Here is a 19,340-nt window from a genome sequence, read left to right on the forward strand (position 1 = left end):
ATCTCTTTCTATCTCTGTCTCCCTCTCTCTGCCTGTTGCTTGTGTTATGATAAGCTCTCAGTTTTGCTGAAGGACTACAACAAGATGACTACTTGCTGACGTGACATCCAGATCGTCTATGTAAAAATATAAGCAAGGTCCCAATTAAAAAAAAATTGGGAGGGGCAAGATGGCGGCACAGGGAGGACTCTCATTCTGACCAACAGTAGCAGGATCAGCACAGTGACCAGTAATCAGAACTCACGGCCATAAAACACAGTCATTGTGTTTCCCAGGTGAGAGGATACCCCACGGTGGGGGATTCAATCAGCCTTTAACTCACCCGGCTAAACCGCGGAAGAGATCCGGGTTCTGCCAGATGCTTGGTTGCCAGCCACCAGCCCCAGCCCCAGGCCAGAGCCACAAGCCAGTGTCTCTGGTCATGGTCCCAGACTGAACCATGTGCACCACACTATCAGAGACTGGAATTTTCAGTCGAGAGATAACCCCAGGGTACAGGAAACAATTGGAACCAGCCTTAGGTCACCCAGACATCCCCTGGAAAAGACTCAGGTTCCACGGGCACCCCAGGAGCCACCCCAGAGCCAGAGCCAGGGACCCAGGCTCTGGCACCACAGAGCTCTGCCTGCCTGCGTGCCTGATTCGGAGCCTGAGATAGCACTGTGGGCACCAGGGCACCAGCTAATGAGTTTCACTGTCCGGTGCAAACACACAGGGAGGGAAACGGTTGGTCTGATCTCACAGCACTCAGCCGACACCCCCAGCATGAAAATGTCCCCAGAAAATTACCCAGCTTAGGGAGGCACCCAGGTTCCCAAAGGCCACAAAGGCAGACACAGGCAGTTTCTGCACACCAGACAGCTGGCGGAGACTAAGCTGCAATCACTCAACTGTGCTCCAGGCACAGGTAGTTTCTGTGGAAAGCCAGCTCGCGGACACTGAGCAGTGTGCACCAGGGCAAAAAAAGACACTGGGAGTCCATGTCTCCAAAGAATCCACAGGGAAGGAAGGAAATTGTACTGACTTAAATCACCCAATCCTTCTCTAGAAAAAGTCTAGCAGACCAGTGGGGCCGAGGCACGATCATTCAGCTGTGCTCCAGACACAGGCACAAACAGTTGCTGCGCGCCTGATGTCCAACTGGGTCACAGCAGCTGATCATTAAATTGACAACAGGAAACTCAGAAAAAGGGCAGCTGCCCTCAGGACTTCCCTGGGTGAAAGGAGAACCCTCTCGGCTAAAAAAGACCACAGTTACCACTCAGGTCTATATCCCTGAGGTTAGCAACTCCTGAAAAAACACCAGCCATCCAGGGACTATACCCAAAAAGCTGAGAAGACATCCATCAGGAAAAACCAGCTTTCTGCAAAGGGGAATTTCTCTACCACAGGATCCCCAGGAACCACCAGAAAATAACCCCAAACACCTAAGACAGCCCAATGGTTAGAGGCCAGCATAAAAGCTCAAGCAACAAAAGACAGAGCAATATGGCATCTCCAAACACCAATTACCCAAGGGCAAGTAGCCCTGGACACCCCAGCATAACTGAAATCCAAGAAGAAAACCTAACAACTATGCTCATGAAGATGATAACAGAGGAAACAAATAAGATACATAAAGACATAGGGGAAGATAAACTCAAACAGAATATTGCCATCCGTAAAGAAATAGAGGAAGCTGCAGCCAAACAGTTCATGGCCTTTAGAAAGGAAATGCTTAAAGCACTGAATGAAATGAAAGAAACAGAGTTGAAGGAACTAAAAGAAAAAGAGGAAAGTACAATCAGGTGAAGGAAGTAAACAAAACAACTCAAGACCTGAAGACAGAATTGGAAAAATTAAAGAAAACACAAATAGAGGAAATAATGGAAAGGAAGAATCTAGGAAAGAAAACAGGAACTACAGAGGTAAGTATAAACAACAGAATACAAGAGATGGAAGAAAGAATCTCAGGTGTGGAGGATACAATGGAAGAAATCGATGTATCTGTCAAAGAAAACGTTAAATCTGAAAAATTCCTGACACATACAATCCAAGAAATCCAAGACAATATGAAAAGACAAAAAACTAAGAATAATAGGGATAGAGGAAAAAGAAGACTCCCTTCTCCAAGGCGCAGAAAATATTTTCAAGAAATTCATTGAAGAAAATTGCCCCAAGCTAAAGGAGAGGCCAATGAGAATACATGAGGCCTACAGATACCCAACAAATTTGACCAGAAAAGAAAATCGTCCCGCCACATAATAATCAAACAGTAAGTATACAGAACAAAGAAAAAAAACTAAAAGCTGCAAGGGAAAAAGGCCAAGTAACATATAATGGGAAACCCATTAGAATCACACCTGACTTTTCAACAGAGACTATGAAAGCCAGAAGGGCCTAGACGGATATCATGCAGACCCTAAGAGAACACAGATGTCAGCCCAGGCTACTATACCCCGCAAAACTCTCAGTCCTCATAGATGGAGAAAACAAGATATTCAATGACAAAAACAAATTTCAACAATACCTACAATCAAATCCAGCTTTACAAAAGACACTAGAAGGGAAAATACAACCCAGGAAAACTAGCTACATTCAAGAAAACACAGGAAATAAATAACCTCACTTCAGTAAAACAAAAAGCAACCAAGCACACAACCTGATGACCACAGCCAATATCAAAATCAAGGGATCTAGCAGCAACTGGTCATTAAACTCTCTCAACATCAATGGACTCAACTCTCCAATAAAAAGACACAGATTAACAGAATGGATACGTAAACAAATCCCAGCAATCTGTTGCATACAAGAAACACACCTAAGACACAAAGATAGACATTTCCTGAGGGTAAAGGGTTGGAAGACGACTTTCCAAGCAAATGGACCCAAGAAGCAAGCAGGAGTAGCCATTCTAATATTTGATAAAATAGACTTTCAACCAAACTTAATAAAAAAAGATGGGGAAGGATACTTCATACTCATCAAGGGAAAATTCCACCAGGAAGACATCACAATCCTGAACATCTATGCCCCAAATACAAGGGCACACACATTTGTGAAAGAAACATTGTAAAATTTAAAGCACATATAGGTCTCCACACATTAATAGTGGGAGACTTCAACACCCCACTCTCAACAAAGGACAGGTCAACAAAATAGAAATTAAACGAAGAAACAATGTCTCTGACAGAGGTCATGAATCAAATGGACCTAACAGACATTTACAGAACTTTACACCCAAACACAAAAGAATTTACCTTCTTCTCAGCACCTCATGGAACCTTCTCCAAAATAGACCATATAGTGGGTCACAAAGCAAGCCACAAAACAGATACAAGAAGATTGAAATAATCCCATGTATCTTGTCTGATCACCATGGAATAAAGCTGGACCTCAACAATAACAGAAATAACAAAAAGCCTACACACACATGGAAACTGAAAAACTTGTTACTAAATGACAGCTGGGTCAGGGAAGAAATAAAGAAAGAAATTAAAGTCTTTCTAGAAATCAATGAAAATGAAGACACAACATACCTGAACTTGTGGGACACAATGAAAGCAATGCTAAGAGGAAAGTACATAGCACTAAGAGCCTTGAAAAAAAAGTGGGAAATACCCTAGAACTCATTGGTACAGGGGAAAACTTCCTGAACAGAATACCAACAGCACAGGCTCTAAGAGCAACAGTCAATAAATGGGACCTCATGAAACTGAAAAGCTTCTGTAAAGCAAAGGACACCGTCATCAAAACAAAGCGACCACCTACAGATTGGGAAAGAAAATTCACCAACCCTTTATCTGACAGAGGACTCATATCCACTATATATAAAGAACTAAAGAAGCTGAAAAGCAGCAACCAAGTAATCCACTTAAAAAAGTGGGGAACAGAGCTAAACAGAGAATTCTATGTAGAGGAATACCGAATGGCAGAGAAGCACTTAAAGAAATGCTCAACCTCACTAGCCATTAGGGAAATGCAAATCAAAACAACCCTGAGATTTCACCTTACACCCATGAGAATGGCCAAGATCAAAAACTCAAGTGACAACACATGCTGGAGAGGTTGTGGAGAAAGGGGAGCCCTTTTCCACTTCTGGTGGGTATGTAAACTTGTACAACCACTATGGAAATCAATCTGGCGCTTTCTCAGACAACTAGGAATAGCGCTTCCTCAAGATCCAGCCATACCACTGCTGGGCATATATCCAAAAGAGGCTCAAGTACACAAAAAGGACATTTGCTCAAGCATGTTTGTAGAAGCTTTATTTGTAATAGCCAGAAGCTGGAAACAACCCAGATGCCCCTCAACTGGAGAATGGATGCAGAAATTGTGGTACATCTACACAATGGAATATTACTCAGCAATGAAAAATAAGGAAATCATGAAATTTGCAGGTAAATGGTGGGATCTGGAAAGGATCATCCTGAGTGAGTTGTCCCAGAGGCAAAAAGACACACATGGTATATACTCACTCATATAGACATACAACATAGGACAAACCCACTATAACCTGTGCATCTAAAGAAACGAAGCAAGAGAGAGGACCCTAACTAAAATGTCCAATCCCCATCCAGAAAGGCAAAGAGGATGGACATCAGAAGAAAAAGAAAACAGAAAACAACCTAGGAATCTACCACAGAGAGCCTCTGAAAGCCTCTGCCCTTCAGACTATCAAAGCAGATGCTAAGCCTGATGGGCGACTGTTGGGCAGGTGAACGGAATTTTAGGTAAGAACTGGGAAATAGTAAGAGCTGGAGAGGACAGGTTCTCCACAAGGAGAACAACAGAACATGAAAATTTGAACACAGGGAACTTCCCAGAGACTCATACTCCAACCAAGGACTATTCATGTAGATAACCCAGGACCCCTGCACAGATGTAGCCCAGGGCAGTTCAGAGTCCAATTGGGTTACATAGTAATGTGAAGAGAGATTGCCTCTGACATAATCTGATTGGCCTGCTCTTTGTTCACCTCCCTGTGGGGGGGAGCAGCCTTACCAGGCCATAGTAGAGGACAATGCAGCCACTTTTGATGTGAACTGACAGACTAAGATCAGACAGGAGAGGAGAACCTCCCCTATCAGTGGACTTGGGGAGTGGCATGCAAGCAGAGGGAGGAGGGAGGGTGGCATTGGGAGGAGAGGAGGGAGGGGCTAATGGGGGGGATGCAGAATGAATAAAGTGTAATTGATGAAAAATTAAAAAAAAAGGGAAAAATAATTTAAGAACCTTAAATGACTTTCAAAATTGGAGGAAAACATGGAGTTAGTCAATTGGCATGGAGCACGTCTCGCCCCTGGGGGCAATGGTCTCCTGAACCTACTCAGACCTCGGACACCACCACTGCTAGTTCTAGAACTGATGCAGGATGTTTCAACGAGGGGGTTAAGGCTTCTCATAATATTTTCTATAAGCCCACACCTGTTTGTCTATATCCCCCATTTTCATTCATTATTAGCCAGATAGAGCCAAGCAATTGTGGTAATGATACTTGCTTTTTTGCCCAATGCTGGAATGCTAGTAAATTTAGGTATGCCCTGGTTACTCGCATGCCTCACTGGGTGCCTGGGCCCGTTGATGCCCCCTACACTATGACTCTCTTCAGACAGAAAAGGGATCTTGGAACTACAGCCACCATTGTTACTACCATCGCCTTGGCGGCTGTTGGAGCTACCACCGGAGCATTAGCCATGAGTCATACTGTGCAGACTGCTCAGACCCTGAATAATCATTTAGCCAATGTAGCTCATGCCTTAGTTGTACATAAAGGAATTAATGCTCAACTAAAAGGAAGCTTGATGGTGTTCAATCAGAGGATTGACCTCATGTAGGAGCAAATTGATACCCTATGGCAAATCGCTCAACTTGGCTGTCAATGAAAATATGCTGGACTTTGAGTCACTAGCATATAACATGAGAATTTTTCCTGTGCTGCAAATTTGTCTAAACAATTGTCTAGCTATATTTTAGGTAATTGGACTGGAGAATTCGATACTACAATGGAGCAGCTGAGAGTGGTCATTGTCACAGTAAATTCTACCAGAGTGGACGCAGGACTAGCCACAGCATTATCATCATGGATTGCTGCAGCCATGAATCATCTGAAGGAATGGGCAGGCATGGGAGCGTTAGCAGGCCTTCTGGTGTTGGTCTCCTTGGTTTGCCTGTGGTATATATCTAAGATTAGAGTTTCATAACATTGTGATGCAGCCATGATCATTCAGGCCTTTACAGCCATTGAAGCAGGACATTCGCCCCAAGCATGGTTGGATACCATAAAAAGCTAAAATGTTATGCTCAGGATGCGAGGCTAAGCACTGCACTCAGGGTCAGCCGCTTTGGACCCAGAGAAGAGCATGTCTGATTGCATGCGGTTTGATACCCCAGGTCCCGCCTCTGAGAAAAAGGTATCGATGTGTCTGATGCTCTTTGAGTGGATGACACCTAAATGAACATCGGTACAAAGTCCCAATTTATTTCTAATATCAGAGATCAGACCTCTACTCTTGCCTGATGCATCTAAAACAAAAAGGGGGAACTGTAGAGAGCTGTGGAATGCTGTGCCTTAAAGATGGAGCTGGTTTCTGCCTTCCACCTTCCTGATGGTGAGTGCTCTCTGTCACAAACAACTCCACATTTGGCTAAGGCTGAGGATCTGGCTTGCTTCCATGTATGTGGACCTATATGCATTGCCCACGTGGCATGCCTGGGTTGGCTACCCAGAGGCTATTTAAGCTGTGGGTTGGCTTTCTCCAGGGTCAGATGATTGTTCAAGGTTCCTGAATAAACTGCATTGAAAAAAAAAATTAAAACAGACTGTGACACTCAGTCGATGCACCTCAGGTGTTTTACCCATTGCACTGAGTAGATGAGTGATCCAAGTCACAATGTTGCCTTTGCCTAAGGGGCTGCGGTACCAAGATAGGAGGATGAGAGCCCTTGCACTCCCTGGAATTTTATTCCATTGCACGGGAATGGGTGTCACCTCCATTTTTATTCTTCTCCCTTAGCCCCTGCACCCAGTGGACTTGTCTCCTTTGCACCTGGTGGGGTAAGGGAGTAATCTAAAGCTCTTGATCGCTTATTCCCCAAAGAAGGAGTTCGCTTGATCGAGCTTAGGGCATTCTTGTGCCGCTCTTACAGGGCTTTGAGGCAGTTTTCATTCATTAAAACAAAAAGGGGGAGATGTGGAGAGCCGAGAGAGTGCAATCGCCATTACGAGATTTCGCTGACACCTGGCCCTGGCCCTAATGAACAAACAATAGACCACGTCTGCAAGTTGCAAAAGTGCGCCAAGCCACTGTCCAGCCTAAGGGTGTTACTGCCCAGTCCGGGCGTCACACGGGGCAATGGGCAAGCAGCCAACCAGCGGTGTACACGCCACCATAAGGTGTATTTAAACAACACCATTCTGGCGGTTATCGTCTTCCTCTATTCATTGTAATAAACGTTTACTGCAGAAGGATCCTGGTGTCTGCGTGTGCGTTCTTGCTGGTGAGAAGTTCGCGCTGATCACACTTTAATTTCTTTATTTCTTCCCTGACCCAGCTGTCATTTAGTAGCAAGTTGTTCAGTTTCCATGTGTGTGTAAGCTTTTTGCTATTTCTGTTGTTGCATTTTTACTTCTAGTGTCTTCTGTAACATGTGTGGCTATTGTTGAAAATTGTTTTGTCATTGATTATCTTGTTACCTCTCTGTATGAGGACTGAGAGTTGTGTTAGGTATAGTAGCCTGGGCTGACATCTGTGTTCTTTTAGGTTTTACATGATATCTGTCCAGGCCCCTCTGGCTATCATTGTCTGTGTTGAAAAGTCAGGTGTGATTCTAATGAGGATTCCATTATATGTTACTTAGCCTTTTTCCCTTGCAGCTTGTAGTATTTTTTCTTTGTTCTGTATATTTACTCTTTTGATTATTATGTTGTGGGAGGATTTTTTTTCCTGGTCTAATTTATTGCCTGTTCTGTAGGCCTCTTTTATTTTTATTGGCCTCTCCTTTATGTTGGAAAAATTTTCTTCAATGATTTTGTTGAAAATATTTTCTGGGCCCTAGAGGAGGGAATCTTCTTTTTCCTCTATTCCTATTATTCTTAGGTTTTTTCCTTTTATGTTGTCTTGTATTTTTTAAACGGTATGTTTAAAAATAGGATTTTTTTAGATTAAACATTTTCTTTGACATATACATCAATTTCTTCCGTTATATCTTCCACACCTGAGATTGTTTCTTCCATCCCTTGTAGTCTATTCATTATGCTTACCTCTGAGTTTCTGTTTTCTTCCCTAAGTTCATTCTCTCCACAATTTCCTGTATTTGTGTTTTCTTTAATTTTTCAAATTCTTCTTCAGGTCTTGAGCCATTTTTTTTTCACCTGTCTGACTGTATTTTCCTGTTTTTCCTTAAATTCCTTCAGCTGTTCTTTGATTTATTTAGAGATTTAAATATTTCCTCTCTAAAGGCCACAAACTGTTTGGCTGCAACTTCCTGTATTTCTTCACAGATGGCCATAATCTGTTTTTCTTTATCTTCTTCTATTTCTTTATGCATGCCCATAATCTGTTTGTTTTAACTTCCTCTATTTCTTTATAGATTGCCATAATCTCTTTCTTTTTATCTTCCTCTATTTCTTTATGGATGGCCATAATCTGTTTGAGTTTATCTTCCTCTAGGTCTTTACACATTTTATTTGTTTTCTCTGTTATCCTCTTCATGTGCATATATTATAGGTCATCTTCTTGAATTTCAATTATGCTGAGATATCCAGGGCACCCCTGGATAACTGGATTCTAGAGCTTTTATGCTGGCCTCTACCTTTTGGTGTAGGTGTTGGGTGTTAATATCTGGTGGTCCCTGTAATCCTGTGGTAGAGAGAACCTTCTTGGCAGGAAGATGTTTTTTTCCTGAAGGAAACCTCCTTAGCTTTTTGGGTATGGTCACAGTATGGCCAGTGTTTGTCAGGAGTTGTCACATCTCACCTCAGGCATAGAGACCTGAGTGGTAACTGTGGCCCTTCTTAGTTGAGAGGGCTCTCTTCTCACCTGGAGAAGTCCCGGAGACAGCCTCTCTGCTTCTGGATTTCTTGCTGTAAATTTCGTGAGATGTGCTTTAACCTGTGTGTTCCATGGTTTGATCAGTTTTCTTAGTGATAACTGGTTGAACTTGGAACATTATCTAGGGGTTGATTTCAGGGATTCCAGGCTTTTCTAGGTCAGAGATTGGGGCTCTGTGCCCCAGTACCCAAGCAGTAATCTGTGGTGGGTGTGTACAGCTGTCCTGGTAACAGCAGGCTATCTGGTGCACAGCAGGTCCCTGGGTTGAGCCAGTCTGTGGGATCTTTTCCAGGGATATATTCGGTGGCCTAAGTCCATACCCTTTGCTTTGTTCCCTGTGAGGATTTCTCCTGACAGTGAATCCAGGTATCTGTTGCCCTGGGGCACACATTTCTATCTCTGAGGAATAGTTAGTACAGAGCAGGTCTCTGTGCTGGCAGTGCGTGTGCCTGATCACTGGTCTGTGGGACCTTTTCTAGGGATATGATGTATGATCTAATTTGGGTCCAGAGATAAACCCACACACTTACGGATACCTTATCTTTGACAAAGATGTCAAAACCATACAATAGAGGAAAGACAGCATCTTGAACAAATGGTGTTAGTCCAACTGGATGTCTACATTTAGAAAAATGAAAATAGAACCATACTTATCACCCTGCACAAAACTAAAGTCCAAAGTGGATCAAAGACTGCAACATAAAACCAAACACATTAAATCGGCTAGAAAAAAAAGTGGGGAATACCCTTGAACTCATTTGATTCTATAAATCAAAGGATACTGTCATCAAAACAAAATGATTGCCTACACACTGGGAAAGAATGATTGGGAAAGAATCTTCACCAACCCTTTATCTGACATTAGAGGACTAATATCCAACAAATATAAAGAACTAAAGAAGCTGAGGAGCAGCAAACCAAGTAATTCAATTATAAAATGGGGAACAGAGCTAAACAGAGAACTTTCTATAGAGGAATATTGAATGACAGAGAAACACTTAAAGAAATGCCCAAACTCTGTTCCTATTACTATGGAACCCTCTTGGACACTCTGCTGCCATGGGCTATATCTGTGCAGGGGTTCTAGGTTATCTCCATGCATGTTCCTTGTTCTGAGTGTCAGTCTCAGAAAAGAACACTGTGCCCAGATCTTTTGGTTCTGTTGTTCTCCTTGTGGAGCTCCTGTCCCCTCCAGGTCTTTCTATCCTCCCCTTCTTTCATAAGATTCCATGTACTCTGCCCAAAGTTTGCTTATAAGTCTCAGCATATATTTTGATACCCTGCTAGGTAGTCTTTCAGAGGCCTTCTGTGACAGGCTCCTATCCCGTTCCCTGTTTTCTCCCTCTTCCGATGTCCATCTTTTTGTCTTTCTGAATGAAGACTGAGCATCTTAAAAAAAATAAATACTTTGAGTTCTCCAGCTAGTATGATGCTGGATATATGTTTCACATACAATAGCCTTTATTATGATGAAGTACGTTTCTTCTAGGTTCTTCTGTTTTGTCATTTTTCTTTTCATGAAGGGATGTTGGTCTTTGTCAAAAGTTTTTCTCAATCTATTAATATGTTTATGTGAGTCAGTCCTTGATTCTGTTGATTGATTTTGGTATGTTAAACCATATTTGTATACCTGGATATTTGATCATTATGAATAATCTTTTTGATGTGTTGTTGAGGTTTTTGTTTGTTTGTTTTTGCAAATATATTATTGGGAAAATTTCATGGTTTTGTTCATCAATGAGGTTGTCCTGTAATTGTGTTTTTATCTGGTTTTGGTATTGAATAAAATGACTCCATAAACTGAAAAAAAAAGAAATGCCCAAACTCATTAGCCATTGGGGAAATGCAAATCAAAATGAAGCTGAGATTTCACCTTACACCCATCAGAATGGCCAAGATGAAAAACTGAAGTGACAACACATTCTGGAGAGGTTGTGGAGAAAGGGGAACCCTCCTTCACTGCTGGTGGGAATGTAAATTTGTACAACCACTCTTGAAAGCAACCTGGCGCTTTCTCAGACAACTAGGAATAGTGCTTTCTTAAGACCCAGCCATACCACTTCTAGGCATATATCTAAAAGGGGTTCAAGTACACAATAAGGAAATTTGCTCAACCATGATTGTAGCACCTTTATTTGTAATAGCTAGAAGCTGGAAAAGCCCAGATGCCCCTCAACTGAAGAATAGATGCAGAAATTGTGGTGCATCTACACAATGGAGTATTAATCAGCAATGAAAAATAAGAAAATCATGAAATTTGTAGGTAATGGTGTGACCTGGAAAGGATCATCCTGAGTGAGCTGTCCCAGATGCAGAAAGACAAACACAGTATATACTCATTCCTGTGGACATTACATAGTATACACCTACTAAAAACTGCACATCTAAAGAAACTAAGCGAGAGAGTGGCCCCTGACTAAAATGCTCAATCTCCATCCTGAAAGGCAAAGAGGCTGGTCATCATCAGAAGAAGAAAACAGGAAACAACCTAGGAACCTGGCACAGAGGGTCTCTGAAAGCCTGTGCCGTGCAGACAATCAAAGCAGACACTGGGACTTATGGCCAACTGTTGGGCAGAGTGCATGGAAACTTATGTAAGACATGGGAAATAGAGCTGGAGAGGACAGGAAGCACACAAGGAGAACAACAGAACCAGATAACTTGAACACAGGGGTCTTCCCAGAGACTCATACTCCAACCAAGGATTATTCATGGCGATAACCTAGAACCCCTGCACAAATGTAGCACATGATAGTTCAGTGTCCAAGTGGGTTACATAGCAATGGGAAGAGGGACTGCCTCTGACATAATTTGACTGGCCTGCTCTTTGATCACCTCCCCTGAGGGGGGAGCAGCCTTTCACAGCCACAGAAGATGACAATGAAACCACTCCTGATGTGATCTGATAGACTAAGATCAGAAGGAAGGAGAAGAGGACCTCCCCTATCAGTTGACTTGGGTAAAGGTATGCATGAGGAAGGGGGAGGGAGGGTGGGATCAGCAGGGGAGGAGGGAGGGACTTATGGGGAAATACAAAATGAATAAAGTGTAATTAATAATAAAAAAAATAAAAAATAAAATTGAAAAAGATTATTGAATGATTAACTATCAGGATAACTATGTTCTTTTAGTCTAGAAGTCCCTCCATATTTTTCTACTTCCTGGTGATTTGAATTGAGATGTCCCCTGCAATCTCAGCCATTTACATGCTTAGTCCCCAGTGAACAAATATATGGGAAGAATTAGGAGGAATGGCCTTGTTTTATAATATAATTCCTTTAGGAGTGATATTATAGGACGGTGTGCTTTGAGGTTGATATGCCAATGAAAATGAGCAGACAGAATGGAGTCTCTGACTCTCTGTCTCTGTCCCGTTTTATGTTTGTTTTTGTCAGTCTCATTCTCTCTTTTTCTCAGTCTCTCTCACTAGCAATTTTTCTTTTTCTCTCTTGCTCTGCCTATAGGTTTTGATCAGCATGAAAGCTCTCAGTTCTGCTGAAGGACTACAACATGATGAATACTTATTGTGGAGACATACTTATTGGTCTCTGTAAAAATATAAGCAAGGTCCCAATTAATCCATTTTTGGTCAAAGAGTTGCCTTGGTCAAAGACATATGATTTTACTAATGTCCACTTGAAAGATATAAGTGACACTTTTCTTGAACTAAGAGACTTGGACACAGGAACTGTTGTCTCTGGGTTGGGTGCTTTCAGCTGCCCAGACTGAGCCATGTAGGGCTGCTCAGCCTTTCTCTCAAGCAGGCTGTTCACTACGCCCTTTTAATAACTGGCTCCTAAAACTCTTACTGGCTTTCACCTGTTTCAGGTGAAAAGAAGCCCTGTTCATATGAAGCCCATGGAAGCTCAGTATCCAAGTCAAATTTTCCATAAGGGGAACAGGAACTATTTCTGACATGAACACAATGACTGGCTCCTTTATGTAACCCTCCCATGCTCCTGAGGGAGGAACAGCCTTGTTAGGACACAGAAGAGGACATCACAGCCAGTCCTGAAGATACCTGATAAGCTAGGGTGAGATGGAAGGGGAGGAGGACCTCCCTATCAGGATACAACATCTGCTTCAATAAACTGTTAGGTAGAGCCTTTCAGAGGCCCTCTGTAGTAGGCTCCTGTCCTGTTTTTTTGTATTCTCCTATTTCCCATGCATGTCCATCCCATTTATCTTTCTAAGTGAGGATTGATCATTTTACCCCAAGTACTCTTTTTTTTTATCTACTTTAGGTGCACATATTTTAGTATACTTACCAATCTTATAGGTCTGTATAGTGAGTATATACCATGTCTGTCTTTCTGCTCAATACTTCACTCAGGATGATCATATTTTCTAGATCCCATCATTTGTCTGCAAATTTCAAGATTTCCTTCTTTTTAATTGCTGAGTAGGATTCTATTGTGTAAAAGTGCCACAATTTCTGTATCAATTCCTCTGTTGAGTGACATCTGGGTTTTTTCCAGGTTCTGTTACAAATAAAGCTATTACAAATAAAGCTGCTACAAACATGGTTGAACAAATGTCCTTGTGGTGTACTTGAGCATCTTTTGGATATATGCCTAGGAGTGGTATAGCTGGATCCCAAGGAAGCACGATTCCTAATTGTCTGAAAAAATGCCAGATTGATTTCCATAGTTGTTGTATGAGTTTACATTCCCTAGAGAAATGGAGGAGTGTCCCCTTTCTCCACAACCTCTCCAGCCTGTGCTGTCACTTGAGTTTTTAACCTTTGCCATTCTGGTGGGTGGAAGGTGAAATATAAGGGTTCTTTTTATTTGCGTCTCTCTGATGGCTAAGCACTCGAGCATCTCTTCAGGTGTTTCTCTGCTATTCTAAATTCCTCTACAGAGAATTTTCTATTTAGCTCTGCACACCATTTTTTAATTGGATTGCTTGGTTTATTGCTTTTTTATTTCTTTACTTCTTTATATATTTTGGATATCAGTCCTCTGTCAGATTTGGTGAATATCCTTTCCCAGTCTTTAGGCAGGTGTCTGCTCTGATGACAATGTCTTTTGCTTTACAGAAGCTATTTGGTTTCATGTGACCCCATTTATTAATTGTTACACTAAGAGCCTGTGCTGTTGGTGTTCCCTTTTAGGAACTTATCTCCTGTGCCAATCAATTCAAAGCTCTTTCCCAATTTTTCTTCAGACTGATTTAATGTATCTGGATTTATGTTGAGGTCTTTGATCCACTTGGACTTTAGATTTGTGCAAGGTGATAAATATGGATCTATTTTTCATTTTACTGCATATAGACAACCATTTGGACCAGAACCATTTGTTGAAGATACTGTCTTTTTTCCATTGTATCATTTTGGCTTCTTTGTCAAAAATCAACTATTCATAAGTGTTTGGGTTTATTTCAGGGTCTTACATTAGGTTCTATTGATCTACTTCTTCATTTTCATTCTTCAGAGACTTGAAGTCTTATTTCAAACAGATCTTTCACTTATTTGGTTAAAGTCACCCAAGGTACTCTATGCTATTGGTGACTGTTGTGAAGGGTGTTGTTTCCCTGATTTCTTTCTTGGCCCTTTTGTCTTGGGTATACATGTGGGCATCTTGATTTTTTTTTTTAATTTTGTAACCAGCCACTTTGCTGAAGGTGTTTATCAGCTGAAGGTGTTCTCTGGTTGATTTTTTGAGGATCATTCATGTATACTAGCATGTCATCTGCGAGTAGTGAACCTTTGACCTCTTCCTTTCTGATTTGTATCCCCTTGATCTTCTTTACTTGTCTTATTGCTATAGCTAGGATTTCCAGTACTATGTTTAATAGATATGGAGAGAGTGTGCAGCCTTGCCTTGTCTCTGATGTTAGTGAGATTGATTTAAGTTTCGCTCCACTGAGTTTAATATTGGCTATATTCTTGTTGTATATTACCTTTACTATATTTATGTATGTGCCTTGTATTCCTGATCTCTCCAATACTTTAAACATGAATGGATGTTGGACTTTGTCAAATATTTTTTTCAGCATCTAAGGAGATTATCATGCGTCTTTTCTCCTTCATTTTGTTAATATGATGGATTTCCATCTATTGAACCATCCTTACATGCCTGGATTGAAAGCCAACTTGGTCATGGTGATTGATATCTTTTATGTACTATTGTATTTGGTTTGCAGGTATTTTATTGAGTACTTTGCATCAAAGTTCATAAGAGAGATAGGTCTGAAGTTCTCTGTTTTTGTGGGGTCTTTGTGTGTTTTAGGTATCAAAGTGACTGTAGCTTCACAGAATGAATCTGGTAAAGTTCCTTCTGTTTTTGTTTTGTGGAATAGTTTGAAGAGAATTAGAATTAGCACTTCTTTGAAGATTGGTAGAATTCTGTGCTGAAACCAACTGGCCCAGGACTTTTTTGAAGGGAGACTTGATGACTGCTTCTATTTCCTTGGGGCATATAGGCCTACTCAATCTTGACTTAATTTTGGTACATGGAATCTATCTAGAAAATTGTCCATTTCATTTAGATTTTCAAATTTTGTGGCATATAGGCTTTTGTTGTATGACCTGATGATTATTTTGATTTCCTCAGTGTCTGTAATTATGTCCCCCTTTCACTTTTGATTTTGTTGATTTGGATAGTTTCTCTCTGCCCTTTAGTTAGTTTGGCTAAGAGTTTGTCTATTTTTTTTTATTTTCTAAATGAATTAGCTCTTCATTTCATTAATTGTTTGAATAGCTTTGTTTGTTTCTAATTGATGGATTTCAGCCTTAAATTTGATTATTTCCAACTGTCTGTTCATTTGGGGTATATATCCTTCTTTTTTTTTTCTAAGACTTTCAGCTGGGCCATTAAGTTGCTTGTATGCAATGTTAAAAATTTCTTCTTGTAGGCACTTAGTGCTACGGATTTTTCTCTGAGCACTGTTTTCATTGTGTCCCATAAATTTAGATATGTGGTGTCTTAATTTTCATTGAATTCTAGGAAGTCTTTACTTTCTTTATTTCTTTTTTAACCCAGATGTCATTGAGTAGCAAGTTGTCCAGGTTCCATATGTGTGTAGGCTTTATGTTATTTCTATTGTTGTTGAGGTACAGCTTTAGACCATGGTGATCAGATAGAATACAGGGGTTTATCTCAATCTTCTTGTATCTGTTGAGGTTTGCTTTGTAACCAACTATATGGTCTATTTAGGAGAAAGTTCCATGAGGTGCTGAAAATAAGATATACTCTTTTGAGTTTGGGTGAAATGTTCTGTAGACATCTATTAGGTCTGTTTGAATTAGGGCCTCTGTAAGTGCCTTTATTTCCCTATTTGGCTTCTGTCTAGTTGATCTGTCCCTTGGTGAGAGTGGGGTGTTAAATCCTCCCACTATTAAGGTGTTGGGATCGATGTGTGATTTAAGCTTTAATAATGTTTCCTTTATGAACGTAGGTGCTTTTGTATAGATGTTCAGAATTGTGATGTCCTCTTGGTGGATTTTTCCTTTGATGAGGATGTAGTGCCCATCCTCATCTTTTTGACTAATTTTGGTTGAAAGTCTATCTTATTAGATAATAGGTTTGCTACCCCAGCGTGTTTTCTGGGTCCATTTGCTTGGAAAACATTTTTTCTAGTCCTTCCCTCTGAGGTAGTGTTTATATTTGTTGCAGAGGTGTGTTTTTTCGATGCAGTAGAATGTTGGATCCTGTTTCCACACCCATTCTGTTTGTCTGGGTCTTTTTATTGGAGAATTGAGTCCATTGATGTTGATATATAATAGTGACCAGTAAATGTTAGTTCCTTTTATTGTGGTGTTGGTGGTCTTACTGTGATTCATTGCTTGTTTTCTTTTAATTTTTGTAGGAACATTATTTGTATCCTATGTTTTCTGGGGTATAGATATTTTCGTTGAATTGGAGTTTTCCTGCTAGTATCTTCTGTAGGGCTGGTTTGCTGTGTGGAAATTGCTTAAAATTTATTTTTATCATGGAATAATTTGTTTTCTCCATCTATGTTGATTAAAAGCTTTGCTGGGCATAGTAGTTTGGGATGGAATCTGTGGTCCCTAAAAGCCTGCATGACCTCTACCTAGGTCCTTCTGGCTTTCATAGTTTCTGATGTGAAGTCTGGTGTGATTCTGATAGGTCTACCTTTATATGTTGCTTGGACTTTTTCCCTTAATATATTTTCTTTGTTCTGTATATTTAATGTTTTGACAATGTTATGACATGAGAAATTTCTTTTCTGGTCTAGTCTTTTTGGTGTTCTATAGGCCTCTTGTATGTTTATGGACATCTCGTTTTTTAAGTTAGGTAAATTTTCTTCTAAGATTTTCTTAAGATATTTTCTGGACCTTGGAGGCTGGAATCTTCTCCAGGATAATCAATTCCTATTATTCTTAGATTTCACCTTTTCATGGCATCTTTGTTTTCTTGGATGTTTCGTTTTGGGGACTTTTCTGATTTTGCTTTTTTCTTGAGAGAAGTATCAATTTCTGCAAGTGTATCTTCAGCTCCAGAGATTCTCTCTTCCATCTCTTGTAATCTATAGTGATGCTTACTTTTGTGGTTCCTGATCTTTTCTCTAAGTTTTCAAGCTGTAGGATTTTCTGTTTGTGTTTTCTTTATTGATTCTAATTCTATTTTTATGCCTTGTACCATTTCCTTCATCTGTTTGAATGTGGCTTCCTGTCTGTGTATGATGGCCTCTTTTTGTTTGTTTGTTTGTTTCTTCTCTATATGCCATTAATTTTGCGTCTACTTTCCCTTCTATTTGCCTAGTTATTTTTCTGAGATTTGTTTCCTTTTAATGTGACTCTAATAACTGGATAAGCATATCTCTAAGGTCATTTTCCTGTGTTTCTGAAGAATTGGGGTATCCATTGATTTAGAGGGTTTGCTGGAGAGGCCATGATTTCATGATTTTTGTTGGGTGTGTTCTTTCACAAACCTCTAGGCATTTCTTTATCTCTGACCTTCACTGCTTTTTCTTAGACTGTGCAGTTTAGATTATTACCATTTTTCTCTGCTGTCTGGAGAATTCTTCAGGGAAATTAGAGAGGTCCAAAGGTTTTAGCCTGTGCATTGATACTTTACCTGGTCATGTGAGAGGAGAGTCTTCAGGTACATAAGGAAAGATGCAGGCAAGGTTGTATGCATATGTTTGCATGGAAGTTTGCTTTGAGGGACAGGGTGTTAAAGAATGTAGAGGCCTTCAGTGTTAGGGAAAGATGCCTTGAGGTCACCAAATGGTTTGCAGGCACTGAAGTTATAGCATGTGCTGCTTTGATCATGTGCACAAATTTCTTGGGTAGATCATTGGCTTATAGACTACTGATACTGTTTCTAACTGAGCTCCAGGAGTTATTTGCCTAAATTCCACTGGTGGTGCCACAGAGCTGAATTCTCCCTGTGTTATGATACTCTGTTTCCCACAGCGGATGTGTGGGTGGGAGATTTCTGATTTCTGGCTGCTAGCTTAGAAGCACCCTGGATCTGGGGCTTTGCAGGCACTAGGTGGCATATTCACTTTCTAGGTGGTCAAATCATAAAGCAAAGGGGATCCTCCTGTTCTCTGGGTCAAAGGTATGCTCAGACACCTTAGGGGTGTTGTAGCCCCTGTACCTGGGAGTCCAGGTGCAGGTGAAGGCCTGGGGTGTTTAGTTGTCTGCCAGTAAGTCCTGTGGAACCAGTTTCCAGTTTTAGCTTTTGGTATACCTGGGTTTATTTTGCAGGACCACCACACAGCCCTCTGTCTGCCACTGAAGGACTAAGCGGCCCTTATGCAGTACAGTCAGACTTTGTGGAGTCAATAGAGCTGGCCACTCTTGGGAGGGGCACCCAGGCAGGCTTTTACTGAGGATCTGGGATTTGGCAAGCAGGTTAGGCTGACTGCCGAGGGTGCTGTGCTAGTGTTCCTGCCTCTGCTGTGTCAGTTCTCAGGCAGCAAGATCTGCATCATTGGCACTGTGGCTCAGCTATTCCTAGGTGGCCTGAGGAAGGAAAATGCCCTTTTCCATTCACAAGAAACCCATATATAACCTAAATCAAAGAGTTCTCCACTCCTGTGCTGTCGCCCTCCTTCAGGAAGTCACAAAGTCAATTTCTGGGATTCAGTTGCCCCTTCAGTCACCAGTTTGGGGGTTATAAATTGTCTGGCTCTCAGAAACTATGCACAGTGATAGCCCCCATCTTGTTCTGCCCCGCCCCCATTCTTCACTTTGATAAGTTTTCCTTACGTATTTATTTATTGATTTTTTTCATTTTGTATCCCCTCTGCAGCCTATTCTCTCTTCTTATTTCTGTCCAGCTCACACTGCTGCTTCTACCCCTATTCCCATTCTCTAGTTCCCTTTTAGGG

Source organism: Meriones unguiculatus (assembly GCF_030254825.1).
Source record: "Meriones unguiculatus strain TT.TT164.6M chromosome Y unlocalized genomic scaffold, Bangor_MerUng_6.1 ChrY_unordered_Scaffold_23, whole genome shotgun sequence".
NCBI lineage: Eukaryota > Metazoa > Chordata > Mammalia > Rodentia > Muridae > Meriones > Meriones unguiculatus.